Genomic DNA, 12,542 nt, shown 5'->3' with positions numbered 1-12,542 from the left:
GGGTTTCTGGGGGAGGTTAAACTACATCGCAAGATTCATATCACAGTTAACCGCCACTTGTGAGCCCTTTTTCAGATTGTTGCATAAAAATCAGTCTGTCAAATGGGATGATGATTGCCAAGTAGCATTTGAAAGAATTAAATAGTGCATGGGAGACCTCTTATTCTATACATGACAATGTTAGATGAGTCGATGGGATGTGTGCTAGGACAACACGATGAATCCAAAAAAAGGGAATGAGCCATCTATTACTTGAGCAAGAAATTCACAGCATGCGAGATGAACTACTCATTTCTAAAAAGGACATGTTGTGCCTTGGCGTGGGCAACTCACCGATTGAGGCAGTATATGTTGAGTTATACTACTTGGTTGGTGTCCAAAATGGATCCCTTCAAGTACATCTTTGAAAAGCCCGCTCTTACTGGAAGAATAGCTCGATGATAGTTTTTGTTGTCAGAATTCAATATCGTCTATGTCACTCAGAAGGCAATAAAAGGGAGCACCTTACATAAATGATTATCAGCCTATGCATCCAGAATTCCCTAATGAGGATATTATGGCCTTGTTTGAAGAGGAGGTTGAAGATGAACACATAGATAAGTGGGTTGTGTGGTTTGATGGTGCGTCTAATGCACTAGGTCATGGAATTGGGGCAGTGTTGGTTTCGTCGGACAAACAATGTTTGCCTTTCACGACTAGGTTGTGTTTCGACTGTACAAACAATATGGCGGAGTATGAGGCATACGGAGATTCAACGTTAGTAATTCATCAGTTGAAAGGTGAATGGGAGACCAAAGACCACAAGTTGGTTCCTTACTAGGCTTACATCAAGGAATTGATGGAACTCTTTGATGATATATCATTTCATCATATTCCTAGAGAGGAAAACCAAATGGCTAACACTCTTGCTACTCTATCACCCTCACGGAGATTTGCCATGCATCGACATCAAATGTCGTGTTGAGCCTGCACACTGTTGTTTGATAAAAGAAGAGGAGGATGGTAAACCTTAGTACTTTGATATCAAACGATACATTAAGGACAAGGAATACCCACCTGAGGCCTCTGACAATGACAAGAGGATGTTATGGAGGTTGGCAGCCAGTTTCCTCTTTAGTGGGAATGTCTTATATAAAAGAAACCATGATATGGTATTACTGTGATGTGTGAAGGCGAAGGAGGCCGAACAAATATTATTGGAGGTGCATGAGGGATCCTTTGGTACCCATGCCAATGGACATGCCATGGCCCGAAAGATTCTGAGGGCTGGATATTACTAGCTCACTACTGAGAATGATTGTTGTGTTCACGTGAGGAAATGCGAGACCTTTGCTGATAATTTTAATGCTCCAATTGTACCGTTGAATGTGTTGGCAGCACCGTGGCCGTTCTCAATGTAGGGCATAGACGTGATTGGGGATATTGAACCCAAGGCTTCAAATGGGCATCACTTCATCTTAGTCATCATTGATTACTTCACCAAATGGGTGGAAGCAGCCTCATATGCTAACATGACTAGGAATATGGTGATTATATTCATTAAGAAGGAAATAATTTATAGATACGGGTTGCCTAGAAAGATCATCACCGATAATGCCACCAATTTGAACAACAAAATGATGAAGGAAATATGTAAGGATTTCAAAATCCAACACCATAATTCAACGCCTTATCGATCCAAGATGAATAGGGCAATTGAGGCTGCCAATAAAAACATCAAGAAGATCATTTAGAAAATGACAATGTCGTACAAGGATTGGCACGAGATGCTACCCTTCGCATTGCATGGTTATCAAACTTCTATGCGCAAACTATGAAGGACCATTTATGGTGAAGAAGGCTTTCTCAAGAGGAGCATTGTTGCTCATGAATATGGATGATGAAGAGCTACCTTTGCCTTTAATTCTAATCTCGTCAAGTGATACTATACATAATACTTGGGGCAATTTAAGAGCTCAACCAGGGCCTCCTGAGGACTCATTAGGATCCTCACGTCTTAGGCTATTGTTGTAACAATAATCGCAATGTTAATGAATATAGATTGATGATTTGTATCTCTCCCTCTAGTGTTGTATCCTTTGCACTTCTTTTTATTGTCGCTGGGCATGAATATACACTCTCACTTTTGCTCACTCACATGACCATCACTCCGGAGCCAATGGTCAAATCTGCCCGATCAAAAGTCGCTCATTTGGCACATTTAGTAGGGGTGCCATAAGCGTTGAGTAAAATTGAACAAAAAAAAAAAGAAAAGAAAAAACAAAAAGAGAAAACACAACACTTGGTTAATTGTTGCGTTAAATGAATGTTCAATAATAAACATGCATGCAACTGCATCTTATCATCTCTAAGTGTTTTGCAAAGGGAAAAATGAATGAATAGTCATTTTGGGTTATGGACGGCACCACACCAACTTAGGTAAACCTAGGGACAAATGGGAAAGGCGACGCGAGCATTTCATAGCATTTTAAACATTTGCATGTTAACATTCTCTTTGTCAAGGCATTAGGATTTGCTCATGATCGAATTTTCTCATGATCGAAGAAAAGAGGAAGGATGAGATGGCAAAGCCTCGACTACAACCACACGTCCAGCTAAAGACGTTAAAGAAGCGCTCCTAGGAGGCAACCTAGTATCTCTAAACTTTGCTCTTTAATTTTAAGTTTTATGCTTTCCGTTACAAGTTGGTGTTGTTCATTTTTCTTTTTAAATTATCTCATGAATCTGCCTAGGATTTATACGTAATTATAAAGCTTATTAGAAAAATATAATAATAAAAAAAGAAATAAAAAACATTTTTTCTAAAAAAAAATTAATTTAAAATTAACTCACTTGGGCGAGGCATCTGCTCGCTTGGGTGAGTCAGGTCGGACATCAGCCTTAAATAAAGGGGTGAAATCTGATTTCGCCCCCATTTTCTCCAAATTTCAAACCTTCATCACTCAAAACCCGCAGGACCTCCATTGCGGCAGCAGCTTTGAGCCTTTTATGTGAACATTTACCTCAAATCTTTTGCATTCCTTTCATCTCATCCAAGTAAGGATCATCTTCAGCTCAAAATATCATTTTCTTCTTGTTACGTTTGATGATTTGTGCTTTCTTTTTAAGTAGAAATGCAATGCATATGATGGTTGTTTGGTTGTTTCTGTTTGTGTAAAAGTGTGTTGGTTTGAATTATAGGAGGTCACCCTTGTGCAATGCATTGTTTGGTTATGCTCAAATCCTCATTTTTGCATGCTTAAACGTGTGCACTTTCGGTGAAATGCCACAATGGTTGGACTACATTCTATTCGAGGCTTTGAAGGATTTAACCTGTCTAGTCATGTAATTAGGTGTGGTATCAAACCCAAATTGATAGTTGGATTTAGGAAGGAGAAGAAAAACAAGATAATGAAATAAAATGAACAACACCCCCATTTTCTTGTGAAATCAGGGCACTTAGTTGGATTTGGGTTTTGTTTAATTTTTGTGTTTTTGGGAGTAAACGTGCATAGAGTAGCTTTTAGTAAAAAATAATAAATAATAGAAAAAATGAAATAAAATAAAATGAAAAAAGAGGGGAAAGAGAAGAAAAACAAGATAATGAAATAAAATAAAAAGGAAATGGGAGAATAGAAAAAACCCAATGGCTAACTCGTCTCTGAAAATAGTTTTTGCTAAGATATTTGTGTTTGTTTGGCTATTGTTTTTTTGTTGTTTCACAAATGGCCCCGAGGAAACGTGCTGCTAAGAGAGCTAGGAAGGCCACTGCAAGGGAAGGATCCAGTGCAGCCCCACAAGCAAAAATTGAGTTTGATAGGCACCGCTTCCGATGTGAGGAGCATCAACGTCATTTTCAAGTGATTGAAGATTGGTTTTTTCTCAAAGAAAAAGGGTCCAACTAGTGGAGGGAGAGTATGCAAAATTCCAAGCTGAAGTTGCCAGGAAGCATTGGATGCAACTGACAGAGCCTATGGCGAAGTATGATCCTGAAGTAGTCATGGAGATTTACACAATTGCCTAGCCCACTGAAGAAGGATTCATGGACAAGCGATCCTGAGTGCGGGGCCAATGGATCCCGTATGACACAGATTCTATCAACCAATTCTTGGGGCATCCATTGATCTTAGAAGAGGGACAGTGATGCAAATACACTAAGAGAAGAAGTCAATTTTTAGGTTTTGATGAAGAGGCCATAGGTCAGCTACTTTGCTCCCCGGGACATGATTTTGCACGGAGCGTAGCAGGGAGGCGGGTGCGGATCATGCGCACTAGCATGACCACTCTAACTCAAATCTGGATGGCACTCCTGCTCAGTAACATCCTTCCCAATGGCCATAACTCTGATCTCATGCTACCCAAATGTCATTTGGTCTACAACATCATGACCTAGATCAGTGTTCATGTGGCACAACTTATCTCAGATGCCATCCACCAATTTATAGGTATTGCACCTCTGAGACACCCAGTGGACCCAGCGAAGTCCAATACGACACTAGGGTTTTCGGCATTGATTACAGGTCTCTGCCAATTCTACGGAGTACCGGTCGCCCCGACAAAGCTCATCCGACCTCCTATTAACAGGACATTCATTGAGCAATATTGCATGTCGAGGCAGGTACAACAGCCGGGGCAAGACCAGCAGCAGTAGCCAGCCGCAAACACACCACCACCGCCTCCACATCAGCCACCAACTTTAGAGTCCATCTTAGCTCACATGCAGAGGATAGAGCTCCAGGTGCATGCATACATGCAACATTTGGCTGATAAGCAAGCAACAACCCATAGGGGGCATATGTAGTTAAACGACGTTGATGGGAAATGAGAGGAAGCACTTGTAAACTTGATGGTAAGCACTTGTGAGGAGCATCAACGTCATTTTCAAGTGCTCTGATATGCACATTACCCTTGATTTGATGGGAAATGACTTGCAAAATTAATTTATGGCATGTTTGTGGGTAGAATTGAGAGGAAGCACTTGCTTGTGTGAGATTTTATACACCTTTGATTGATTTTCCTCTATTTAATTGAATATGGTGTTTATTCTAATGTTTCTTTAGAAATGAAATGAAACATGTCTTAATCTCATCCTTGGTTATGATAAATTCTATCTTTGTGCTTTCATTCCTCATTTGTCACATTATTTTTTGGAAAATGTGTGTTTTGATTGATTTTGGGGTTTGATTTCTTTACCAAGCGTGTATGCATTCAGTGGAAGTTTTCAAAGACTTCAATGTCTTCAGTCTTTTACATTTTGAAGACTTCAATGTCTTTAGTCTTTACATTTCCAAAGACTTCAATTTCTTCAGTCTTTTACATTTCCAAAGACTTCAATGTCTTCAATCTTTTACATTTTCGAAGACTTCAATGTCTTCAGTCTTTTACATTTCCAAAGACTTCAATGTCTTCAGTCTTTTGCATTTTTAAAGACTTCAATATCTTCAGTTTTTTATATTGCCAAAGACTTCAATGCCTTTAGTCTTTTACATTTTCAAAGAATTCAATGTCTTTAGTCTTTTACATTTTCAAAGACTTTAAACATCTTTGGTCTTTTACATTTCAACGAGACTTCAATGTCTTTAGTCTTTTACATTTTTACGAGACTTCAATGTCTTTAGTCTTTTACATTTTTACAAGACTTCAATGTCTTTAGTCTTTTACATTTTACAAAACTTCAATATCTTCAGTCTTTTACATTTGTACAAGACTTCAGTGTCTCCAGTCTTTTACATTTTACAAGACTTCAATGTCTTCAATCTTTTACATTTACAAGACTTCAGTGTCTTTAGTCTTCTACATTTTCAAAGACTTCAATGTCTTTAGTCTTTTACATTCTTTACAAGACTTCAATGTCTTTAGTCTTTTACATTCTTTACAAGACTCCAATGTCTTCAGTCTTTCACATTTTCAAAGACTTCAATATTTTCTGTCTTTTACATTTACAATACAACAATGTCTTCAGTCTTTTACAAAGACCTCAATATCTCCAGTTTTATGTTTTGCAAGACTACGCCGTCTTTTGCTTGATGCTTTCTATACTTCAATGTTAATGTCCTTTTGCTTTTTTGGTTCCACTTCCTCTATTTCCTTTGGCATCCAGTTTCAAATAGCAAGATCGCTCAGGTGAAATTAGTGTCCTTATCTTTATTTATCTTTCCATTTTCAATAAAAGATAAGTAAACAGGGACAACTATTAGACCATAATTTCGTCCGAGGAATATTGTTCGATATGATATTTTGATTCTTGCTAGTCAAATTATGATATTTGGCGCCGATTACAATGCCAAGCAAGGAATCACTCAGTGTTTTGATCAAGAAAACAAAAGAATACCAAGGAAGGGGGAAAAGGGTCTTTTTTGGATTTTTCTAGACCCTAGCTCACCCAGGCTAGCATCTGGTTCGCTTGGGCCATGAAATGGTTTTGTACCTAAGCAACCAGCTCGACTGGGCAAGCTTCCCCTGCCCCAAAATGGCTTTTTTCCTATATATAGCCGTGCTGGGGGAGGGGTTTAAGGGTTTAGAAGTTGGAAAAAGAAAGAGAAAGAAGAGGAAGAAGGAAGAAAAGCAAAGCCGAGGCACTACTGAATCACAATCATGATCATTCCCTACATCATTCTCTTGTTCTGTGTCTCTCATGCAACAATTGGTTATTTTTTTTCTTCTCTTCAAGAGTTGAATATAATCTATGTACCCTTAGGAGTCCCCTCTGTTATATGCATATTCATCTTCTCCATTTATCATTGGTGATCTCATTTTCATTTGTAAAGTTTAATTCTAACCGATCACTAGTGCCGTAAAATTGTCTTTAAAAAGATTGAAAGTTAATAAAAAAAACCAAAATAAAAACCAACTCATAACTAAACTTCTCTCCATCAAATATCACTTGAGATCGTTTTAAGGTCCAACATCTTAACGACCTTCTTGTTTGTAATTAAAATAAATCTTTCAAAAGCATAAAACCAACTCAACACATAAACTTTCTCACTTTAAAGAACTATGTAGGTCTGAATTCCTCATCGCACCTAAGGATATGTAGGAGCAAGGGCAGCCCCCTTGTCGACCCCCCAAAAAAAAAGAAATATAAAAAAGGGAAAAATAAATAATTTTAATGTCATGTTGTGCACACTCGATTAAAGGTTGTCGCCCCTTGTGGCAAGCGCGTGGGGTGCTAATACCTTCCCTATGCGTAAACAACTTCTGAACTCTTATTTTCAAAATTTGTAGACCTTTTTTTGGTTTTTTCAAATGTTTTCCTTAAATAAACGTTTGTGGCAACTCCCATACGTTTTCCTTTTGGAAGACGCGCCTTTTGCTTTTCGCCCGCACACACGTCGTAGGGTAGGCTACGACACTATCATATGCAATAAAAGGTAAAAATAATGAAATTTTACCTTAAATATAAAAGATTAAAAAGTAAATCTAATAAACATTCAAGGATAAAAAGGGAATAAATATAAAAAGATAGAAGCCAATGCTTTTTTTTTTAAAAAAAAACATAACTTCAACTATCATCTCAAAAATACTAAATGCTACTAAAAAAAGTTCATTTAGCAAACAATTAAACAAGTTTTTGAATTAGTAAAAAAAAAATTTTAAAGCTAGTTGAATGTCTTGCAAAACACACTCATAAGCTAGGAGCTAAAAAGCTAGAAACTAGTTGAAAGCTCGTAAGATAGTTGATTTAGTTGAAAGTGTTTGGTAAGACTAGTTGATAAATGTCAAATGAAGTAAAATGACATATTTAATTTTTTTTAATATTTGAATTTTATTTCTAGTAATTACTTATCATATCTTAAAAACTAGGGCATATTTTTCCTTTTACGAATTGAATCGAAAAAATAAATATCATGCAAAGAATTGAATTAGGTCATACAATTAAAAGAAACCTAAAAATAATACAACAAATAATTAGAAAGTTAATATGATTCAAAGAAGGTCTAACATTAAGGAACAATGTAACAATGACAAATGAAAAGTTGATTGTCATGCATGTTATGCGCATGTAAGAATATAAAATTAGATTGAAAATTTTTTCTAGACAACAAGAAAAAATATGAGTTTTAAATTGAAAAAAAAATGGAATTTTAAATAAAATAATAAGGATAAAATTAGAAAAAAAAACTAATAACTTATAAGATAGTTTATTTTCTATAAACTATTTAAAATAATTTATGAAAATAAGCTAGTTGTACACAAGATAATATTTTTCTCAAAGTAGCATATACTATAAATAATAACAAATTTCATATCTCTAAAATGATCAAAAACATTTAATTTATATCACATAATAACATGTTGCTTTAATTATTAATTTGAAACGAAGTACCTTTGGTTAGTAGGTGAGCATTGAAACTTTGGATAGGGCACTTAGATATATTAAGAGATCTAAGATTTAAGATATTATCAGAAGACTATTTCGTCAAAAAGTTGTTCTTGATCGATGAAGATTTTAGAGAGATTTTACCAGTATTTTCAAATGTGAATAAAGTTGAATTGTAATGACAATTGTGAATTCTTCTAGATTGTGGAAGTACTTTTATTCAATGCTTCAACTATTCAGCTAACACAAGACATGTTCTTGTATGGTGGTTCCACTACTAAAAAAAAGGTTTTTTACGAAGCGCATTTAAAGGCGGTTATCCAACCACCATTGTCATTGGAGTAGCGGTGGTATTTTTTTAAATAATTAAAAATTTTTAAGGGTGTTGCTAGGTGCACCCAATAGTATTGCTGGTGCACCCAGTATTGTTGATTAATGCCCAAAATGCCCGTAGCTTATTGTTCCTTTTCAAGTTGCTTTTTTTGGCTGAGTGGTGATCTGTAAGCAGATTTTTCACATACAGATCAACTTAATCCATATAAATTATACCGATGAAGTTGATCCGTAAGTATGAAGTTCATCCGTATAAAGGATACGGATGAAGTTCATCTGTATAAACCATACGGATGAACTTCATCCATATTGGTTTTTTGGTTTTCTTTTAATTCCTTAAAGTTTTATTTTTTTAGTTATTAATATGTTAAATTACTCATTTGTGCATTATAATTTTTTTACTATTACAAAATTTAATATATATTAAATTTTGTAATAGTAAATATTTTTTATTTATAAAATATATACGGATTAAATAATTCGTATGAGTTATATCAAAATTAATTGTCACAAAATTTATTATTTAAATTTACATGCGCATTAAATATACATTAGAAATTTTAGTGTTATGTATAGCAACATTATTTATTTTAGAATGTAATTGGCTCAATAGCTCAGTTGGTTAAAGCGTTGTGCTAATAACCTGAAAGTCACAGGTTCAATTCTTGCTTGGGCCATTAATTTTAAATTAATTCGTCACAAATATTTTTCAAAAAAATTAAAATAAAACTTGAGTTGGGCTTATAAGGATCATCTTCATCCGAAAGGGGAAAATTAGAAATCGTAATTGGGTTTTTATTTTTCTCGGTTTTACGCTATCTTGAAGTCTGTTCCTCTCCTCTCCTCATGTCCATTCATCTCTTCGCATAATTTTTTTTTCAATTTTTCATTGGTTGTCCCTCGCGTCCTTTCCTCTCCTCTCATCCTCACATACCTCAACCCAAACCCATTCCCATCCCCACCCTTTTCTCCTCCGTCAATGTTTCACTATGCTTCATATTTTTGCCAAGACGTCGGCAAGGGTGAGGGTTCCGATGACGTTGGTTCAGATGCTCTAGACTTTGAGGGACTCACACCAGTCGATGTTAGGACGGCCCATGACACCGGTGGTGTTGAAGACATGAGTGGGCTTGAGAGGGAGGTGCCGTTTTGGAGGCGGCCAGAGCTGTATTGGAAGGGGATGTCCTGGGCACGACAGAGGGTGTCGAGGAGGCCGCCAATCCAGCCCATGTGGCCGTAGATGAGGAAGTTGAGGGGATGAGACATAGAGGCGCCGTTGGCTGGGAAGTCCAACAGAATAGTGTGATGCCAGGTTTTTCGGGTTTTATGGCTGGCCATGTGGTTCAACAGCCTAAATATAGTTTAGTACAAGACTGCATATTTTTCATTTTACCTTCCAGTAAGTATTAATTCTTGTACATTTTTTTTCGTATAGCCTCCCTAACTTTTGGTTTCTTCTTTGTCCCTTTTCCTAGAGATACTAATGTCAAATGGTTATTTAGGCACACTATAATTTGTTATTCAGTTTGAAATTGCATTGTTACCTTTATCCACCACTCTCTCTTTTTGTAAAGAACATGCTTCTAATGAGTCTTCTCTTAAAAGAAGTTATTTCTTTTTTATTTTGTATTTGATTCATTTTCAAGTCTTTTCACACTAGAATACACTATCTGTTACTTATCTTCATATATATCTCCTCCTTACATAGGTTGCATGTGCATTGCTTATGGCGGGTGAGGATCTAGACAAAAATGTTGATGTAAAGAACATTCTTGTTGAGATGGGAACATACTTTCAAGTACAGGTAATACTTTGTTATAGGTTTGACCTTTTGGCTTTCTTTAGAGATCATTTAGACTCTAAAATGTTATATGTCTATATATTGCCCTTATCAGCTTGAAATATTTTTTAATTACTGTATTATAACCTATCTTTTTTTCTCTTTCCTTTTCCCCTCTCATTTTAGGATGATTATTAGGATTGCTTTGGTGATCCTCAAACAATTGGAAAGGTAAGCATTCTGGATAATGGATTTGGAAACATCAATTTCTCTTTAATCTCATTCTTGTCATCCATGGGACCAGATAGGTACAGATATTGAAGATTTCAAGTGCTCTTGGTTAATTGTGAAAGCCTTCGAACTTAGTAATGAACAACAAAAGAAATTTCTACAAGTAAGTGAGCATCTTATTATTTCCTATTTCTTTCCTTATTTTCTGCCATGATTAGACTGCAATAAGTCACTATTTTTTTGTGGTTTGCAGGAGAACTATGGTAAGCCAGATCCAGAAAATGTTGCTAAAGTAAAGGCCCTATACAATGAGCTTAATCTTCAGGTTTGAACTTCATTTGTATATAGCTCTAATAATTATAATTTTTTGGGAAAAGTTACTACTAACATGCATCTTTGGAATATCAACGTATTAAAATGACCTATTAGCCAAAACAATAAGGAAAACAGAATTAAGATGCCAAAAAAATAATAGCATTTCCACACATTTTGCAAGAAAGTAATGCAAATGAAGTTGCAAAAATTTCTGCACATCATGATAGATGCTGATTTTCTTTGGATTATTCACTCTCAATCCGAATGAATAGGGTGTATTTGAGGAGTACGAGAGTGGGAGCTATGTGAAGCTTGTATCCTCCATTGAAGCTCATCCTAGCAAAGCAGTTCAAGTTGTATTGAAGTCCTTTTTGGCTAAAATTTACAAGAGGCAGAAGTAGAGTCAACTTAAGGCGAGGACCAAAATTGTTGACCATGCAATAGAAACTAGAGTTCTGATTTCTATCTAGTATCTAGAGCAGTATCATGTTCTGTGGCTTGCAATTTTTTAAAAATTGATGTTCTTATTTGACAATCCTTTATTTGATGCAGAAAATCCATTATTTGATAATGATCTTTCCTCATTTTTTTTCTCATTTCTACTACTATTCTTTATATCCATAATAATCAGGTGCTTTTTCATCAGGTTTATTAATAACTTGAACCCTTTCCTTCTTTGTTTTTCATTTATAATGCATCTAATCTAAAATTTACATCTTTACCTCCAATGAATTTTGATAGTGCCTTCAAGTTATAGATATGTTTGACATATTGTTCGATTGGTCCAAAGCTTCCAAATGGTAACTAAACTTATCAAAGCTTGCTTCATGTTGTTGGACAATCATGCATGTCAAGTTTATGTAACCCTTTTGTTTTTGCTTTGGCTTTGCTGGTTTGCAGTAAGAAGGTGATCAAATGAGTTCGGTGCCGGCTCAGGCTACTCAAGAACAAGAGGCATGCAATAGCAAGGCAACTGAGAAAGGACTTGGTTGAGCTAATACAAAGTGGCCATGAAGAAATTGCATTTAATCAGGTTTGTTAGTTAATGCTACATACTCATTTGTTAACCACTCCTTGCATAAGTATATTCCTTCATGTTATGTTTTTGTTTCAAATAAGAGCTCATTGATTTTAATTAGACATCTTTTTTTCTTTTATTGAACGTGATGGTATTATGTGGAAATACTGCAAGTTTCCTATATTTTTACTCATAGAAAGTGGCTCAAAGACTCTTCAAAAGGTATTGCTTGGAATTTTCATGTTCTTATACTTGCAAAATACTAGTGATGATTCATTGTAGTCAGTCAGTTAATTGATCCATACAACCAACTTCACCTAGTAAATAAATAAAGGCTTCTTGTTTATATATATATATATATATATAGGGAGAGAGAGAGGTAACAGATGAGGCAAGTCATGTAGTGCAAGTTCTATCCTTAGAAGTATGAACATTTCTAAGATTGTAGATTCGTGTATAATAACAGATGAGGCAAGTCAAGCAGATGGAAGTGTTAATATTGTAGACGATCCCTTATTGGAGGCTGCTATCAAACAATCTAGGGAGGAAGAAAAGGAAATTCTCAT

The 12,542-nt window shown here is 35.7% G+C and overlaps 1 pseudogene; it reads left to right on the top strand.

Moving 5' to 3' along the window:
- The first annotated feature begins 10,358 nt into the window (after nt 1–10,358).
- On the top strand, nt 10,359–11,478 carry LOC100776928 (farnesyl pyrophosphate synthase 1-like; annotated as a pseudogene).
- The last annotated feature ends 1,064 nt before the right edge of the window (nt 11,479–12,542 follow it).

Source organism: Glycine max, chromosome 20 (genome assembly GCF_000004515.6).
Source record: "Glycine max cultivar Williams 82 chromosome 20, Glycine_max_v4.0, whole genome shotgun sequence".
Classification (NCBI taxonomy): domain Eukaryota; kingdom Viridiplantae; phylum Streptophyta; class Magnoliopsida; order Fabales; family Fabaceae; genus Glycine; species Glycine max.
This window is presented reverse-complemented; position numbering and strand designations above follow the sequence as displayed.